At 41.9% G+C, this 18,720-nt stretch overlaps 1 long non-coding RNA gene across 2 annotated transcripts in view; it reads right to left on the bottom strand.

Annotated features, from left to right (window-relative positions):
* Window positions 1-18,720, bottom strand: part of LOC309658615 — a 27,714-nt gene continuing 8,994 nt past the window's right edge. For both annotated transcript variants that reach the window (XR_014262320.1, XR_014262321.1), the window contains exon 2: window positions 1-276. This is a non-coding gene — a long non-coding RNA (uncharacterized lncRNA). The remainder of the gene's footprint in view (window positions 277-18,720) is intronic.

Raw genomic sequence — 18,720 nt, forward strand, 5'->3', positions numbered from 1 at the left:
CTCCTTCGGCCAGGGGCGCAGCAGTGTTTTCCCAACGTCAGCCCCTGAAATGAAGCGGGAGCGGGTGGTTTGTCTCTCGCTGGCGCCGCGTCTGGGAGGGGGCCCAGGGACTCGTCGCGGCTCGCCGAGGGCGGCGCGTCCGACGCGCAACGACCGGCCCCTCGATCGCCGACAGCCCGGGCACCCGGACTTGGCAGGGGACGGCGAGGCAGCGCGCACTTCCTAACCCTTCACCGTCTGATACTCCTGGGGCCCTCTGTCCACCAGGATGCGAGGCTGAAAGCGAGAGGGCGAAAAGGGAGATAATCTCGCTTCTCCTTCCTCCCTAACCACCCCCCTCACCCGAAAAGAAGCCCCAAACAAAAAACCAAGAGAGGCCTGCCGTCTCCCAGAAGACGGCCGCTGTGCTGCTGCGAGCGGGCCGCGGGCGACCGCGCTCCCCGCCTCCCCCGGCCCTCTCCACTGTTTATTTTGTTGTCAGCGGACTTATCAAGATGTTAGTTTGCTGGAGGTTCTGACCTGCCCGAGCGCTTTGGCTGCTCGGCCCGGGCTTTCCCCTCTGTTTTTACACCTGCACAAACTCCACCGCACTCCCCTGTCTGATTTATGGCCCAATTAAAGGTTCAGCGTTCTTGAAGCCACCCGCGCTGCTCCCCTCCCCGCCTCCCGCGGGCCGCGGCGAGCGCAGGAATGCGCGGGGCCGGGTCGATCCCCGCCGGACGACCGGGAGCGCGCGGCCGCGGGACGCGCTGGGGACCCCGAGGGGCGGCGGCGCGGGTGAGGGGCCTGCTCGCGGAGAAGGGCGAAGGAACCTCGCACGCACATTCGCAACCGACGCACGCAATTAAGCCTCATCCCCAAACCATAGTTATTTCCTTCTTGGGGTTTCGGCTTTATTGGGACGAGGCGCAGCGCCGACAGCACGCAAGGCCCGGGGCAGGAGGGCGAGGGGAGCGGCCACGTGGCGCGGCGGGACGCGGAGGCCCCGCACTGTCCTTCCGGTCGCGACCCCCCTACTCTCCCTCCCCGGGGCCCGCCTGCCGCGCTGCCCCGGCCGCGCCTCTGGACGGTTTTCCGGGAGAGGCAGGGGCGGCCGCGGGACGCGGAGGGGTGGAGAGGCGCCGGGCCGGGGCTGGAGGCCGTGTGCCGCTCTTCCGCGGCCCTTCCTTCCAGCCTCTCTCCGCGAAGGCTGCTCGTCCCGAGGCCCGGAGACTCTCCCTGGAGAAGCCGGAGGTGCCCGCTGCCGGCCCCGGCTGTTCAAGGGAAGCGCGGGGTCAGCGACCGCCCAGCCCGCGAATCCGGCGGGAGCCGAGACTCCGCGGGGCGGGCGGGTTGGCTCCTGTTCCAGCCTCCTTCTTTTCGGCCTTTTCTTTCTGTTAAGAATAAGCGGCAACCCAACCGAAGTTGGCAGCATTGAGCATCTTCCTAACCCAACTTTGTCTTCGTTCCGTCTATCATTCCACCTTTCTAATTAGACTAATTAGGAGCGCTCTGGAGTGTCGCTAGGCCCAGGGACTGAAACGTTTAGAGGTTGTGAAAAGAGCCCTGAATGGCCACGCTGGGGGCCGGGCGGGGGTCTTTGCGACTCATTCAGCACAGAGTAACAGTGGCAACATTTATCCCTGGCCATTGAAAAGAGGCTCGATTAAAACGTTTGGGAACTAATGCCACCCTGCATCCCTTCTCTAATTAGAGGAGCCCGGGGCGATTTCGAGAACGCCGGAACCCCGCAGACACAAGTCCTGCGCGCTACTGCTTTCCGCCCTTTCAGCGCAGCCGATTTCCTTCCCGGAGACAAAAGTCCGCCACCTCCCCACCTGTTGCTGGCCCGCCTTTCCCGCGCATCCCTAGCCCCTTCACTCTTCCTAGGCTGAAGGCCCAGCCCACTGTGTTAGGACGCGCAGCGAAGCAGAGAAGTTGGGGGCAGCCTAATGGAAAAGGCTTCTAGTTCCCTCTTACTGTCTCGGACGGAAAGCACACTTTAGCATTCGGCAGGCTCCAGATTTTCCTCTGAATGTATTTCCTCGGTATTTCTCACACTGCCTATGTATACCTTGGGCTTACTCCCTCCCCCACTTTTTAAACATGAAATTTCCAAGTCAAGAATCTGGGAATGGGAGTCTCAGGTGCCCTCCCTATCGACTATACTATCTTAGCCGCACACTTTGCTGTAGGAGTTCTTCACTTGCATAACTAATTTGTACTTTTTGTCACCAGCCTTTTCTTTTTAAGAAATGTGTATTGAGCACCTACTATGTGCCTAGACAGATTCTTACTATACACTTCAGCCTTCTTCCTTCCTTCTTAACCCATCCCCAGATATGCCTTAGGAAGCTGAACTTGACTTGGCTCAATTTCTCAAGCTGTAGATTCTATCCCCGGGGTTTATATGTAGATCTATGTAGATTTTATCTTTTTCATGGCTTAGTAGGAAGATACCAAGACACAAGGTATTAGGGACACAAGTGATAGAAATGAGAAATAGCAGACACATTTCAACTACAGATTTTGTGTATATGTGTGGGGTTATTTGTTCATTTTCTTGGTGAGAGGGTGATATCTGATATTTTTACAAAAATTTGAAACACATTTTGCCCTAGAATAAAGGGGATTGAGAAAGTTTGATTTCCTCTTTTCTTTTTCCTTCCTTCCTCCCTCTCTCCCTCTCTCTCTTTCTTTCTATCTTTCTTTTCTCTAATCCTCCTTTTTGGAAAAGTGCCAAATGTACAAAGAAATATCATCAGGTCACTGTTCTTGATCTTGTTAATTTAGAAAATGGAACCTCAGCAAAAGATGCTATTAACTAAATGTCAACCCACAGCATGCAAAATTCCTTGGATCCAAACTTCAAAAAAAGGAATGAAAGATGTCATGTGAGTGAAAGGAATCGTGGAATTTTTAAAGGCCTAAACCGATCTTAATAGATTTTTATTGCTTCCTCACCCTGCTTCACAATATTTTAACAGTTACAATATGCATGACATTGCAACATAAATCTAACTATTAAGAAGCTGGGAGGGGCAGAGAAGAGGAAAAGAGACAAGCAGAGTGGTTCACTTGCGCTGGGGAAAATTACAATTTGCAAAATTTAAAATTCCTGGAAATTTTGAAGTGAGAAACCAAAATCGATTGTCTGTGATTTTTAATAATCAAACCTCTTATTTTTTCATTTCAGTTGCTAACAAATTTTAATTAAATAACAGCAACTAAAGTGCTCAACTCCTAAGCATACAACTTGTAACCACTACTTAGATCAAGTTACTGAACATTTTGAACACCCCAGAAAATCTCTCCATGCGCCTTTCCAGCCAATACCACCCCACCCTCAGCCACTATTCTCATTTCTATCACCATAGATTATTTTTAAATGTTGTTAAATTTCAGATAAATGGAATTATACAGTGTGTATATAGTCTTTTGTTTGGCTTCTTTTACTCATCAGTATGTTTTTGAGATTCATCTGCTCAAACTCCTATTTATAAGACAATTTAAATGGTAAGTCAATTCATATAGGTCAAAAAGGGTAGACAGACACTGGAAAGCTTTAACTTACTCTGAAATTAAAAACAAACAACATTAAATTAAAAACAAACAACGCCCCAATTCCAAACCCCCCTCCAAAATACATCATTATCAACCAGCAGAGGTAATTTTATGATTACAAGTATGTAAGGAAACAAATATGATGAAATGTTTTACCTGCAATAACTGTTAGTCACATCATTTTCAAGATGCAATTGTGGGTAAATATAAGGAAAGCAGAAGCCACAAGCTGCTTTTGTCACTGGATTCTGTTTCCTACTCACCATTTTAGCAGTAGGAAGTACTTTGGGCCTCTTCACAAAGAATGGCATGAACTTGAGGGGGAACATAAATTGCATCCAGTTTGTTTTATCTCAGACGCGCAAGTAGTTAGTGCAACAGCCTGTCAAGTGCACTTTGAATTTTGTTTGAAAGTAAAGTGTTCATTTTGCAAGTAAGCTAGCCATCTACACTTTGTCTCATCTATGGGTCATCATAGAGGCCAGTTAACTTTGAACACAGAAAGCTGTTCCCTAGAAATGAAAGAAGCATAGCAAACCTGCAGAATTACAATGGTCCTGCTGTCCCCCAGGATCCCCAGCCATGTAGCCCCAAAGCCTGCTCTCTCATGAATTCACGCTGTGGGTGACCAACCAGAGACAACCAGTGCAGCCCATCATTAGTGCTCCTTCCCTTCCAAAAAACAAGAGAATGCGGCCAGTAGGAATGTTTTCCCCAAGAAGGAGAGCATTTTTAGGCATGGGCATGTTTGTGCCATGGGAGAAATTATGAGACTGGGTAGAAGAGGTTGAAGTGAGGTTTTGATTGCTTATTACTCGATATTGGTAAAGTTGAAGTACAGAACACATCTTTTTATAATCTTTAAATCTAAAAAATTAACATAAATATAAAATAAGCCAATGAGTTCATACTCAGGAAACCACTGTGAAGACAAAAAGTCATCTCTAAGGAACTATCACAGTACCAGTCATATAAACTGAATCGGTAATTTCTGAAAATAAGCAAAAGAACTACATACCTATTAGAATATTGAACATTACAAAGAGCAATAATACCTATTGCTGGTGAGGATGCAGAGAAACTGGATCTCTCATACATTACTGGTGTGAATGTGAAATGGTATAGTTACTCTGGAAAAGAGTTTGTCAGTTACTTAACAAAACTAAATATGCACCTATCATACAGCCCGGCAACTATACTCCAGGGCATCTATCTCAGAAAAATGAAAATTTTTGTTCACAGAAAAATCTGTACATAAATGTCCATAGCAGCCTTAGTTGTAATAGCAAGAGAGAAAAAGAAAACAGACAACCCACATGTCCTTCAAGGGGTGGAACTCTGGAATATTCATACAATGGAGTACTACTCAGCAGTAAAAAGGAGTAAACTATTGGTGAGACAAAAAACTGGATCTCAAATGTATTATGCTTAGTGAAAAAAGTAAACCTCAAAAGGTTACATACTGGATGATTCTATATAACATTCTTGAAATGACAAAACTACAGAGATGGAAACAGATTGGTGGTTGCCATGGGACAGGGAAAGGGTGGAAGGGGTTCATATATAAAAGGGTAGCAGGAGGGAGTTCCTTTGTAGTGATGAAAGAGTTTTATGCCTTGATTGTTGTGGTGGTTACATGAATCTATAGAAGGGATAAAATTGCATAGAACTACACACACACACAAATGCACGTAAAAAATGGTGAAGATTGAGTAAGACCTCTTGTAACCTATAAGCTACTTAACGGTGTTAGACAATGTCCATTTCTCGGTTTTGATATTGTACTGCAGTTAGTTATATGACATGTCACCATTGGAGGAAGCTGAGTGAAGGGTACATGGAACTCTATGTACTATTTTTGCAAATTCTTCTGAGTCTATAATTATTTCACAATAAAAAGTTAAAAAGAAGTAAGAGATCCTTTAGTCGGTGTCTCATTAATAGAAGTCTCAGCCAATGACAAGAACTCTCACTGGTTGATTTCTCATAATTAATAATGTCAATGAACTTAGCCCTGTCCTTGCAATGGGTATTTTATAAGCAATGTTTAAAAGACTCATCATTTTAAACTGTATTTTCTATTGATAGGCCCAATGCTGAAAATTTCTTGGAACATAAAACAATTTGCCCATTTGTTTGAAAAACTTCATTCTTTGAGGGTGGATTTGATTTTTTTTTTTTTTAATATTTATTTATTTATTTATTTATGGCTGTGTTGGGTCTTCGTTTCTGTGCGAGGGCTTTCTCTAGTTGCGGCAAGCGGGGGCCACTCTTCATCGCGGTGCGCGGGTCTCTCACTATCGCGGCCTCTCTTGTTGCGGAGCACGGGCTCCAGACGCGCAGGCTCAGTAATTGTGGCTCACGGGCCTAGTTGCTCCGCGGCATGTGGGATCCTCCCAGACCAGGGCTCGAACCCGTGTCCCCTGCATTGGCAGGCAGATTCCCAACCACTGCACCACCAGGGAAGCCCTGGATTTGATTTTTGTAACTAGCCAAGAGTCACTGAAAAATCAAATATCATGAATAAGACAGATGACCAAATTGGGTAAAAGTTTTTTTGCAAAGCCAAAGGGTCCCTTAAGATTTGTCATCTTGTATAAACTGGTCACAAAAAGAGATCTCAAAATGTCCTTGGGGGAAAAAATGTCCTCAGGAGTGAGAGCATCAGTATCAGTATCAGTATGGCCTCCTATGGTGATTGCTTAGAAGGAAACACTCATTTGCATGCATAAGATCTGATGAAGGTCTAAAAATTGGGCCTCATTTCTAGTCTAGCTGTAAAGTCGGTTCTTGGAAATGTGTGTCTTATTTTGAAAACAGTACGTTAAACAAGGTATTGACTGTTTAAAGGGTAACAGTTACTAATCTCTTTCTAAGCAAAGCAGTACACATTACCTTATCTGTTTTGTAATTTGAACTATGGCAAATGAAACGTTTATTAACTCTAGACATGGTTGTGACTCTCTTACTCCCTCTACCAAAGCGGAAGCGTGACTCAACCAGTACTACCACTAGGACCTAATGAAACTTAAAAGCTTTTGCACAACAGTGGAAACCATAAACAAGACCAAAAGACAACCCTCAGAATGGGAGAAAATATTTACAAATGAAGCAAAGGACAGAGGATTAATCTCCAAAATTTACAAGCAGCTCATGCAGCTCAATAACAAAAAAACAAACAACCCAATCCAAAAATGGGCAGAAGACCTAAATAGACATTTCTCCAAAGAAGATATACAGATTGCCAACAAACACATGAAAGAATGCTCAACATCATTAATCATTAGAGAAATGCAAATCAAAACTACAATGAGATATCATCTCACACCGGTCAGAATGGCCATCATCAAAAAATTTAGAAACAATAAATGCTGGAGAGGGTGTGGAGAAAAGGGAACACTCTTGCACTGTTGGTGGGAATGTAAATTGATATAGCCACTATGGAGAACAGTATGGAGGTTCCTTAAAAAACTAAAAATAGAACTACCATACGACTCAGCAATCCCACTACTGGGCATATACCCTGAGAAAACCATAATTCAAAAAGAGTCATGTACCAAAGTGTTCATTGCAGCTCTATTTACAATAGCCAGGACATGGAAGCAACCTAAGTGTCCATCATCAGATGAATGGATAAAGAAGATGTGGCACATATATACAATGGAATATTACTCAGCCATAAAAAGAAACGAAATGGTGAGGTGGATGGAGTTAGAGTCTGTCATACAGAGTGAAGTAAGTCAGAAAGAGAAAAACAAATACAGTATGCTAACACATATATATGGAATCTAAGGGAAAAAAAAAAAGTCATGAAGAACCTAGTGGCAAGACGGGAATAAAGACACAGACCTACTACAGAATGGATTGAGGATATGAGGAGGGGGAAGGGTAAGCTGTGACAAAGTGAGAGAGTGGCATGGACATATATACACTACCAAACGTAAAATAGATAGCTAGTGGGGAGCAACCGCATAGCACAGGGAGATCAGCTCTGTGCTTTGTGACCACCTAGAGGGGTGGGATAGGGAAGGTGGGAGGGAGGGAGATGCAAGAGGGAAGAGATATGGGAACATATGTATATGTATAACTGATTCACTTTGTTACAAAGCAGAAACTAACACACCATTGTAAAGCAATTATACTCCAATAAAGATGTTAAAAAAAAAAAATCTCCATCGATGAAGGGTATGTCCAGCCCGCATAATCAATGGTCGGCACAGTTATGTCATGGACTTGATGCAGATCCCACCCATGAGATCTGGCCTGCCTATCTGGAAGTGGACCATGACATAAAAACAATCTAAATTCCTACAGTAAGCAGACCAAATCATGAGTGACTGGATATCAGACACGTTTTGAGTCTTGATGCCAGTGTTTTAACTATGGTACTTATTCTTTTCCTTGAATGTTTTATTGCTTTCATTATTTTATTTCCTCTAGGAATTGTGGACTTCTAAATATTATTAGTGGTTTACCACTTTTATACACATGTATCCTATTATTTTTGGAGATTTGTATGTGGAGAGAGAGACTGGCCTCTTTATTCCACCCATTCATCTACCTGCTCACATAGATGGGCTCCTGTCTGTTTAAAGAAGCCAGAAGGGACCACACAGAATCTAAGACTTGAGCAGAAGAACTTGATCATGAGTATCTGACAAAAAATTTGATTTTATTATAGAAAAATCTCTAGTAATTTAGCAAAAAATTTTGCTCACTTCTTGATTTGCTTGAAAACAGTTTATTATTTTAAAAATAAAGCAACTTAAGAAATATTACTTTGCTTAATTTCAACAGAACTTCTTGAAAAGATTGTAAACATTTTCATTTAAAAATTTAATAAAATACATGAAAAATTAATAACGAACTAAAACCACTTCTTATGAAAGACTATAAAAGTGTCAAAACTTGGGAATTTGTTACCAGACTCCTGAGTCTATATAGCAATAGTATTACAGGCATAACATAAAATAAGGGTTGAAGAAAGTACAAATAAAGATAACATTACAATACCGATATTAAAACTAAAACAAATGATCAAGGGAAACCAGAGACTTACACTTGATTATTCATTTACCCATCTTGCATTTAGTGAGCACCTAGTGTGTCTCAGGCATGGTGTGATGTGCTGTGGATACAAGGAAAAATGAGACATCTGGTTGGAGGGTAGCGGGAGAAGACTTGTATACTAATTAAAATATTATATGACATGCTTCAATAGAAGTATGAACTGATAAATGTAAAATCACAGTGAAAGAAATAACTTTGTCTGAGAGGGTCAAGAAAGGCTTTGTAGGGGAGATAATGTTTGAGACGAGCCTTGAAGAAAGAAGAAAATTATACACAGGAAGAGAATTATAAAAAAACAGCAGCATGAGAGAGCAGGATACTTTCAGTGAGCAGGTAATTGAACACTGAAACCTCATCACATTGAGTCAACCAAATGTATATAATCAATGGATACTCCTAGTCTGGTCACCAAAATCTGAGGTTTCTTTGGCAGCGTCTAGAATCATTTCAGAGGTAAAGAGCAGGGAAAGGGTGGACTAGGGGTGTCTTCACTTGAGTATGTGGTTAACTGTTGTATGTTTAACTCTTCCAGCATATTTCTATTATCCTGACTCCAAAATGGAAAAGTTCTATGGGATACATAATTTTCTGAACAGGGAAAGGAGAAGGCTGTTTACAGAGATAAGTCTCAGACATCTAGAGCCTGTTATTAATGTCTACCTTGATAAAGGATGGACAGGGATACAAGGGTAAAGGGCAAGACTACTAGCTGAGGCTCGCTGGGAAGAGTGACAAAGGTAGTGAGACAGTCACAGGGAGAATATTCTGATGATTCACTGTGGTGCCTCTCACAGCCATTGCATCAGGCCTTCCCTTACTCAAGTGATAACCAGATCTCATCCCCGTCTTCTCCAAGCTCTAGTACTAACTTTCTAATGGCTGCTAGACATAACCAGTATTTAGTATTTAACATTTCTAAAATAGGCATCTTTCCATAACTGGCTTCCCTTTTAGACTGCTTTACTTCTAAGAACAGTACTCCATTTTCATATTAACCCAGACTTTACATTTTCAGAATCATCTTTTATTTCTTTATCGCATTAATTCTCACATCCACTCATTCACCAAGTTTGGTCAACTCTTCCTCTGCAAAAACTCGCTTCTTCTCCCTTCTACACTCTCACAAGGGACCTCGATCAGAGATCAGACCCCTATCACCCTGCGCCTGTACCACTAAAATAATGTTTTTCCTCTGGTCTCCTTATCTCTGGTCTCTCCACTGTCCAATATATGCTGCCGATTACCTTTCCCAAAACCTCTTTTTCATGTCACACTTCTGCTCAAGAACTGAAAGCGGTTCTTTATTGGTTATGATGAAGTAGTAAGTTTACCTTATAATCGAGAACTTTCACAACTGGGCCAAACTTACTGTCCCAGAAGACACTATAATTTTCCTGCTTTTTGCACTATTGATGATATTATTCTCCATACCTGTACTATCTTTTCTTCTTCTGTAGTCTACATCACATAAGACCTAGCTGAGATATTTCCCCTCTCCATGAATACTACTACTACATGAGTACAAATACTACACAAATACTGTTACTACATGAATACTATTACTACATATTTAACATGTATGGAGCACTTTGTGCTAAGTGTTTTGCTAATTATGTTATGCAAATAATCTCATTTAATTCTCACAACCATCCTACAAAGTACACCCCTGTTTTTCACAGGGGAAAACTAAAGCATGATAACATTAAGCAGTTTGTCACTATCATATATCCTTAAATAGACGAGCTAGGGTGAGATTCCGATTTCAGAACCTGGGCTCTATTACTCTTCATTGCCTCCGGTGAAGGACTTCTCTGTCTAAACCCGAAGAATTTATTAAATGTACTACTTAATTGGCATTAATTTTATATGAGCTTTTGTGATGTGTCCATATGCACTGTCCACTATTAAATATCCACTAAGTTTTAAGCTGCTTAAAAGAAAGCCTATGCCTTGTAATTCCCTTTGTATTCCCATAATGCCTTGCACATAATTAGCATTCAATAAATATTTTCTGACTGATGAATAAATTGACTAATCTACCATTCAATTGAAAAATCTGGGTAAAATAATTTGGAGTTGATTGGCTTTGTCTCGAGGCAAAACAGTAAAGAAACTGATCTAACCATACAATTTAGCCTAATGGATCTATACTGTCCAACTAGAGCGGTAGGGTTATGACGAGTTATGCTCCTGGGTACCTGCCATTTGTACTACTATGCTGGATGACTATTGACTGGTTTGAACAAAAGTCATAGACAGTATGAATGTATCTATTTCTACATTTACCTGACATGAAAGACCTCTTATAATTTTAAAGACTTTTAAAAGATCTTCCCATTCAAACTGAGCAGACTTTTCTTCGTACTTTCATTTACTTGCTTGCTAAAAGTTGATTTGTATTAAATAAGCAAAAGTTATGCCTACACATCTACAAATCAATAACTGAAAAACATCCATTTGATATATGTCTTCGGGGCATTATACTATTTTAAAGTTCTTTTTAATTATAAGGCAAGGAATTGGTACTACAAGATCTTTTTTTAATAAAAGAATATTATAAAACTGCACTAGAAGATTTGCTATATTTCCTTCTGAATTGTCCCTGTTAACATGCATTTTTTAATGAAGTCACCAACTTGCCATCAGCCAATAGGAGGGTTGGAATAGCTGTCATTTAGGCTTTTTTTCCAGCATATGGCCACAGAGTTGCCAAAGTAGGGCCACACTCTTCAAAATTAAAGTAAATATAGTATGGGGAAACTATCATTTATATCCACAGAAATCTGGGAAAGAGGTGTCAAGTTACAACAGTGGAATTCATTTTCCATATTTATGACCTCCGTGTCAAGGGGCAGTTGAGGTCTTAGGGATTACTGCACTGAGATATCATTAGATACATTATTGTTGTGCTCTAGGGGACAAGACATTATCACCAATAGAATCACATAGGGCTGTTGAATTCACTATTCAGATTAACAAATTTAATACATCATGTAATCAAGCAGGGTGATTCTTTGGGAGAATCCACCTCATGAGATATTAAGAAGGATATAGAATATGTTCTTAATATATATATATATATATATATATATATATATATATATATATATATATGTGTGTGTGTGTGTGTGTGTGTGTGTGTGTATATATATTAAGAAGGATAAGAAGTTGGCTATATCGTGTGCTCTACTGTCTACTTTCTGAAAATGCCCAGCCGCCTGAGGACACAGCTCTGGATTCTCTAGCACTTATTGAAGAGCTAAGATGTACAAGGGGTTATATTAAGAACTAGCGAGAATGCAAAGGAAAGGGAGGGGTGAATAACATTTATTATTCACCTGCCATGTACTGGGAACTTTTTGCATCATATCACTTTTAATTTATCCATCAAACCTGATGAGATAGAGGTTTGGCCTGTCTTACATTAGGAAATAAAGGCTCAGAGCGGTTAAGTAACTTGCTTAAGGCCACACAGGTACGAAGTAGCAGAGCTTAGATTTGAACCCAGATCTTTCAGCCCCAGAATCTGTATTTCAGCAACATCATGGAGGCCTCCCAAAGATGAGTTTGAGAGGATGGTAAAGAGACCAGAAGGACATAATTGGAGAGGAGTGGAGAATTTTCCACAGCATTCTGTGGCTATGATGCCAACTCACTTCAGAGTTTGCATTCCTACTGGAAGGACTTCATATATAGAATTAGCTTTCTTAGCCACTTCACACTTTAGGAGCACACTTGTGGCCATTAACAACTTTTTTTTTTTTTAAGAGCAGGTACAGAATTTAAGAAGAAATTGCTTAGAGAATCAAAGTATGTGAACAATCTGGCATGTGGATGACCGGATGAATTTTTTCCTGTTGATTAGCTGTTTTGAAGCTCTGTTCAAGCAATATAGTTCCCTTTGGTCCCCAAACCTACAAAGTACCAGCCTGTGGGGTTAGGTCCATGAGGTCCACTAAGCTGAAAAACTTAAATCCAAGGTAAAGAAAAACCAAAAATCTCTTCCAGATATGCTATATGAGGTGCCGTTGTGAGATGCTTCTTGGTTTACATTGCAAATCATCATCATTACCAACCACCAGCAGTCAGAAGTATGCTGATGACGTGGGTAGACCTTTCCATGATTGAGGTCTTGATCTTGTAAGCGAGAAACTGGGATGTCCAATCAGCTCTGCTCCCTTTGCTCTGAAGGTGATGCTTCTCAAACCTTAGCATGCTCAGAATCACCTGGCAAGCTTGTTGGCATGCTAGGCCCCATTCCCAAAGTTTCTGATTCAGTAGGTCTGAATTGGGCCTGAGAATGTGCAACTGTAACAAGTTCCCAAGTGATGCTGCTGGTTCAGGAATCACACTGTGAGAATTACTGTCCTAGAGTATAAAGTAGGACCTAGGATGCCAGGGAAGTATACCCCTAATAGTCATCAGGGATATGTAGGCAGCTTCTGACATGGCTCCCAAGGATGTAACTCCCTCCCCTTGAGTGTGAGCTGGTCATAGTGACTTGCTTCCATCAAAGAGAATAAAGCAAAAGTGATGGGATGTCACTTCCACGCTCAGGATATGAGCGACTGTGTCTTCCATCTTGCTGGTCCCCTCTGTTGCCCGTCTACTTGCTCACTCTGATGCAGACAGCTGACATGTGAGACGCTCGACACAGAGGCCCATGTGGGAAGGAGCCTAGGGAGGCCACCAGCTAACAGCCCTGGAGGAACTGAGGCATCAGTCCACCAACTAGCAAGGAAATGAATCCCGCCAATCCTGACATCCTGAACCATGTCAGTGAGCTAGGAAGCAGATCCTTCCCAGTCATGTCACGAGATCTGACTGCAGCCATGTGATTGACCCAGAGCCAGAGGATCCAGTTAAGCTGTGCTCAGAGTCCTGACCCCCAGAAACTCGGAGATAATAAACGTTGTTGCCTTAAACTGCTAAGTTTGGGGGTAATTTGTTATGCAGCAATAGATAACTAATACAAGTGACCTCCTGCCCTTCCATGAAGTACTAGATGGGCAGTAGAACAACAGTAGGAGGCAGAGAGAGACTGTGCCTTAGCATGAGTGATGAAAACCTTCCTGTACATAGAGCTATGCTGGTACTGTACAGAGTCAGTTTAAAAGTCTCTATTCTCTCGGTTTTATTTATTTTGTACTTTGAGTATCATCTTTAAATGAGAATATTTATTCAGAGAGTTTATTGCTAATTTTCAGAAGTTTTCTTTTTGCACACTAAGGATTGCTATATGAAAAAATTGCTAATGGAGTAAACAAAAATTCCATCTGTTAGTTTGTGGTGTAACCACATTTAAGCATCTAAGAATCACGAGAATTTTATATCAAATTCATACCTTTTAGAAGCTAATACCTATAGGCAGGTAAGAGCTAAGAAATTTCTCATTTCTAACATAAAATTTACATGTAAAGTAAATGACCAAAAGGAACATTTCAAACTCACATGATTGTAAACGCTGCTGTGTATTATTTAGGTAGAGTTTTAGGTTTTTCTTTTTCTTTTTTCCATGGTAGAGAAACAGATCAAAGGAACTATTCTTAATGTTTTTCATTTTGTCAACATATCTTTAGACAATCTATTAATACAAGCTGGTAATAGAATTTTATCATGAAAGACAAATAGATTATAGGGTTTTTGTTTTCTTTTTTTTACAGTGACTACATGACTTTTGTGGATTAAAATCAGGATGATCTAAATATTAATAGATTAATTTATGGAGAGGAAAAGTTACAAATCATTCACTTAAAAATTGGCTTTGTGCCCACATTCTAGAGGCACACTAGGGAGAGTTGTAGCTACACAGCTAATGTCTACGCAGAGTGAATTTCTGAACATAATTTATGTAGATGAAGTGTGCAGAATGTTTTTATTTGTTCTACATCGCACTGTCTCACCTCTGCATGAACTTCCCAAACCCAGATCTACTCCAAATACTTTAACTCCCCTTCTCCACACTTCCCTCCAACGTGTTTGCTTTGGCAACTTTCATGTTCTTACAAACAATTCTCCCAGCGAAATCAATCACTCTTGCACCCAAAGAGAAATACTGTGCACTCAGTGCGATGACAAAATGAAACATGTTTGAAGCAAACCATGTGTTCCCGCGTGTCCGGAATTATGCTATTTGCTCAAGGAACATGTTCCTAATGTGTTTGGCTTCTGTTACCCCTTGTGATTGCAACGCTCATTGTCTTTTGGAATTTATGATTTCAGAAGCAACTGCTCGGACTCACTTAATGGGACATTTTTGGAATGTGAAGCCTGGGGGATTCACCGAGCAGCATCACTCTGTTCTCTTTTCCAGGCAAGTCTGGCCGGTGTAAGTGCACCTGGTGTTTGAGGAATTCTGGGGGATTGGTCCTCTTTTCCATTTGGAACCCCAGACAAATGGCTCATCTGAATGACATGGATCCATCGTGATTTGAAGGTGATTCCGTTCATCAATCACACTATTAGGGAAAGAATACTTTCTGGTGATGGAGTGAGGCAATGTCCTTTTCGAAAAGAACTTTTCTGTGGTACTTTCCTCAAAGGCACCCAAGGTACCCGACCAGATTTGCCCCTCAATTTGACAGCATATTTACTTAGAAGAGAAGCATCAGTATTACCAGTTCCGTCTTTGTAGGCAGGAGACCCATGAGCTAATCAAGATCCCAGGCCCTGTTCTCTTTCCCTGATTGATGGATGTCCAACCCTTACCCCAAGGATTGTTATAGCAGGAGCCATTCCCAGACCCCTTGAGCATTTTAACTGGGTTTCTGCACTCTTTTCCCTTGGAGCTCTTCATATGCTCTGGGTTCACTTCCTGCCCCGAGTCCAGCTACCTACTGGGGGCCCTGGGAAACTCAGTTCCATGGAAGCCTGACTTTTTTTCCCTGTATCTCATCAGTCTTAGATTTTTTTTTTTTTAAGAACAACAAATGGGATAAGTAAAATTTCCCACCAGTCTGGTGTTTAGTACACTAAAAATTTAAGCTATCAATCACTCATTGCAGCAAACAGAATGACACAGGCTCAGGGAAGGTACACAACTGAATCTAGTTATAGGTGATGGAGAAAGACCTTAGTTTAAAAAGGGGGGAGGGGGCAAGTGTTAATACATTCTAGCGGCTGGAAATATAAGTTTTACACCCAGTAAGAAAAAAGTTGATGCTCAAAATTTTAGGCTTTCTTTGATCCCAGGAGCATTGAAATGAAATTTTACATTACCATCCTCCACAGGCATTTGAGGGGGGCCCACCGTGTGCATAAGGAAGGGCTCATATGACAGTGCACTGGTTAAGAGCTCAGGCTCGGAAGGCCAATGGATTGAGACCCAGCTCTGCCACTTATTAACCTGGTGAATATGCCTCTCTGAGCCTCAGTTTTCTCATTTGTAAAAGGGCACTAATAATACCTACCTCATAGGTTTATTGTGAAAGTTATATAATATGATGCATGCAAAGCACTGGCACATAAGACAGGCCAAATCAATGTCAGCTGCTGTCCTCATCATATCACCACTGTTATTGACGTAAAGTTCCAGTTGGGGCCATGGAATATAACTAATCCAAACCAGCTTGTGCTAGGAACTAAACAAGGATGGCAAAAGTAAGTGCTGTAAAATTTTTAACAGAGGAATAAGGGGTTTCATAAAAGGAAGATGGACAAAGCTTCAAATGGGGAGGTGGGTCCTTTGCAGGGTCTTGGTCTGCACCTTGAAGGTGGGAAGGGATTTGCCACCCAGTTCTATAGCTGCATTGCACCAACGTGGTAGTGCCTCCCTGTTGTAGACTGAACGTTTGTGTTCCTTCTCATCCCCCCCCCACCCCGCAAAATTCATATGTTGAAGCACTAACCCCTGATGGTATTTGGAGGTGGGGCTTTTGGGAGATAATTAGGTTTAGATGAGATCATGAGGATGGGACCCCCATGATGGGTTAGTGTCCTTATAAGAAGAGGAAGAGACTGGAGCTCCCTCTCTGTGTCCATGTGAAGACACAGGGAGAAGTCTGCAAGCCAGGAAAGGGCCCTCACCAAGAAATGAATCTGCCAGCACTTTGATCTTGGACTTCCCAGCCTCCAGAACTGCGAGATATAAATTCTAAGTGTAAGCCACCCAGCCTATGGTATTTTGTTACAGCGGCCCGAGCTGACTAAGACACTCTCACATGGATGTGAGTGGGTATCAAAAGAATCAGCTTGGACATGGGAATGTGTCGCCTTCCAGGTAGGCAGTCTCCTTGGTTTATTGGACATCCAGGCATTTTATTGATGTCTTTCTCTTGACTGGCAGGAACAAAGTGTCCTCTGTTGGCTGGGGTCACTGAGTAAAGGAAATTTGAGTTTGAAATATTGAAACCTGTTCTCTTCTTTGATTCCAAAGAATTTAAGTTCCTCAGCTATGATTTTTTTTGGGGTCTCTGAAACTTTTTCTTTCCTTAGTCCCTTCATCTCTGCCAACCGGTTTCAAAATAATACGAAATGTGGGCAATTTTTATTAATGTTGTCTTTCCTTTTCTTTTTAAAATTCAGGGCCATATGGATCTCTTTGATCAAAAGAAGCCACAAGCTCTTTTCACACTTGATGGAGACACAGATAATTTAATTTTGATCTGGGGGAGGGAGTGTTTGGGCCAAAATTAGACAGGTGGCAAATGTCATTAAGTCATTAAGATCTGGACACTTAATGACCAATGTAAACCAAGCAAGTGAAGGAAGTACAGGAGAAAAGGGAAACCGTTTTAATTCTCTACATCTCTTCAGTTGTGGCTCCCCAGACTGAATAAAAAGCTTGAATAAAGGGAGAAGTGGGTTCGTGGTTCCTAATGGTTCATTTTCCTTTCTTTATCCTAGTATTATGTTTGTTTTTGAAAGCTACCAGATTGCATTGCCAAGTGATATTTAGCTTAGGCTCTCTAGAACTCTTTAGGTATTTTATTTCTAAATGTATTTGAAACAGTCCTGTCTCACGTTGCACTTGGCAAATCTTCTTTTTCATGAGGAGTAAATTTAGTTTCTGCTTCTCTGATCCAATTTCATATTTTAAATATCTGCTCATTACACTTTCTACAGGTACTTCTTGGCAGTGACGCTCTGCATGCCCCCTTGCAGGAGAACCCCTGCCCAACTTCTCCTTTTCTCAAGGCAGAGCCACAGGAGAAGTCCTCTTTAGGAAACACTCTTCAACCCATTGTAAAATCGTTTGAGGTTAACGATTAGGAATTCATGCCACAGCAGTCCTTTTTCTTAATGACTACTACTGCTATGAATTTGGAGATTTAAATCCGGTTTTCAGTCAACAGCATTTAAAAAATTATCATCCAGTATTTTTGCAGATATCTTTACAATCCAAGGTTGTTTACTATGCACCCTCATTTGTCCGTTTTCAAACTCGATTCAACTTGATCTTTCATGGGTTTTCCTAGATAGTGATCAGTGGCTTTGCAATGACTCGAATGAAGTATGTAGTTGTTTAATTACTTTCGACTCGACTCAATAACTGTACTTCAGTGAAGTTAAAAGTGAGTCTTTTCTCGAGTAGGGAGGAAGAATGACAGGGAGGAAGAATGACAGGGAGGAAGGAAAGCTTAGCATGTTGGAGGGATGTACTGAGGTAGACCTGTAGTGTTAATCCAGTTTTGTTGTTAGTGTTTACTTTCCTTTCTCAAGACTGGGGCATTTCCCGCTATTTTCCCTTTTGTTGCTTGGCTAGGAAAGGGCATGCGTTCCGCTTTTCTTTCAGCCCAAACATAATACACGAAGCCTCTCCTGCTTGGGGGGTGGGGTGGCGTGGGGGGAAACACATGTGGTTGTGTTCTAAGCGCCATCTGCGGAAAGATGGTCCTGGGAAAGCTTCTTCCCCAGAACAGAGAAACATCTCCGGAGCGAGTGATCTCCGGCGCGCAGATTCAATAAGCCCAACCGCACTTGGCTCCGTCACAAACCTAATACGGCAGCCCATACTGTTGCTCGGGAAGTCTCCAGCCAAACCGAGTTCTTGTAAAAATAAATACTCATCAGCAAATATTTTGATTAGTTAAAAATGTTCGAAATGGCGAACGCCCCGCTCCCCTGCTCCCCCCCACGGCGCGAGAGCAGAGAAGAGGCTTCCCCCTC

This window comes from Balaenoptera physalus (assembly GCF_965194825.1).
Source record: "Balaenoptera physalus genome assembly, chromosome: 3".
Taxonomy (NCBI): domain Eukaryota; kingdom Metazoa; phylum Chordata; class Mammalia; order Artiodactyla; family Balaenopteridae; genus Balaenoptera; species Balaenoptera physalus.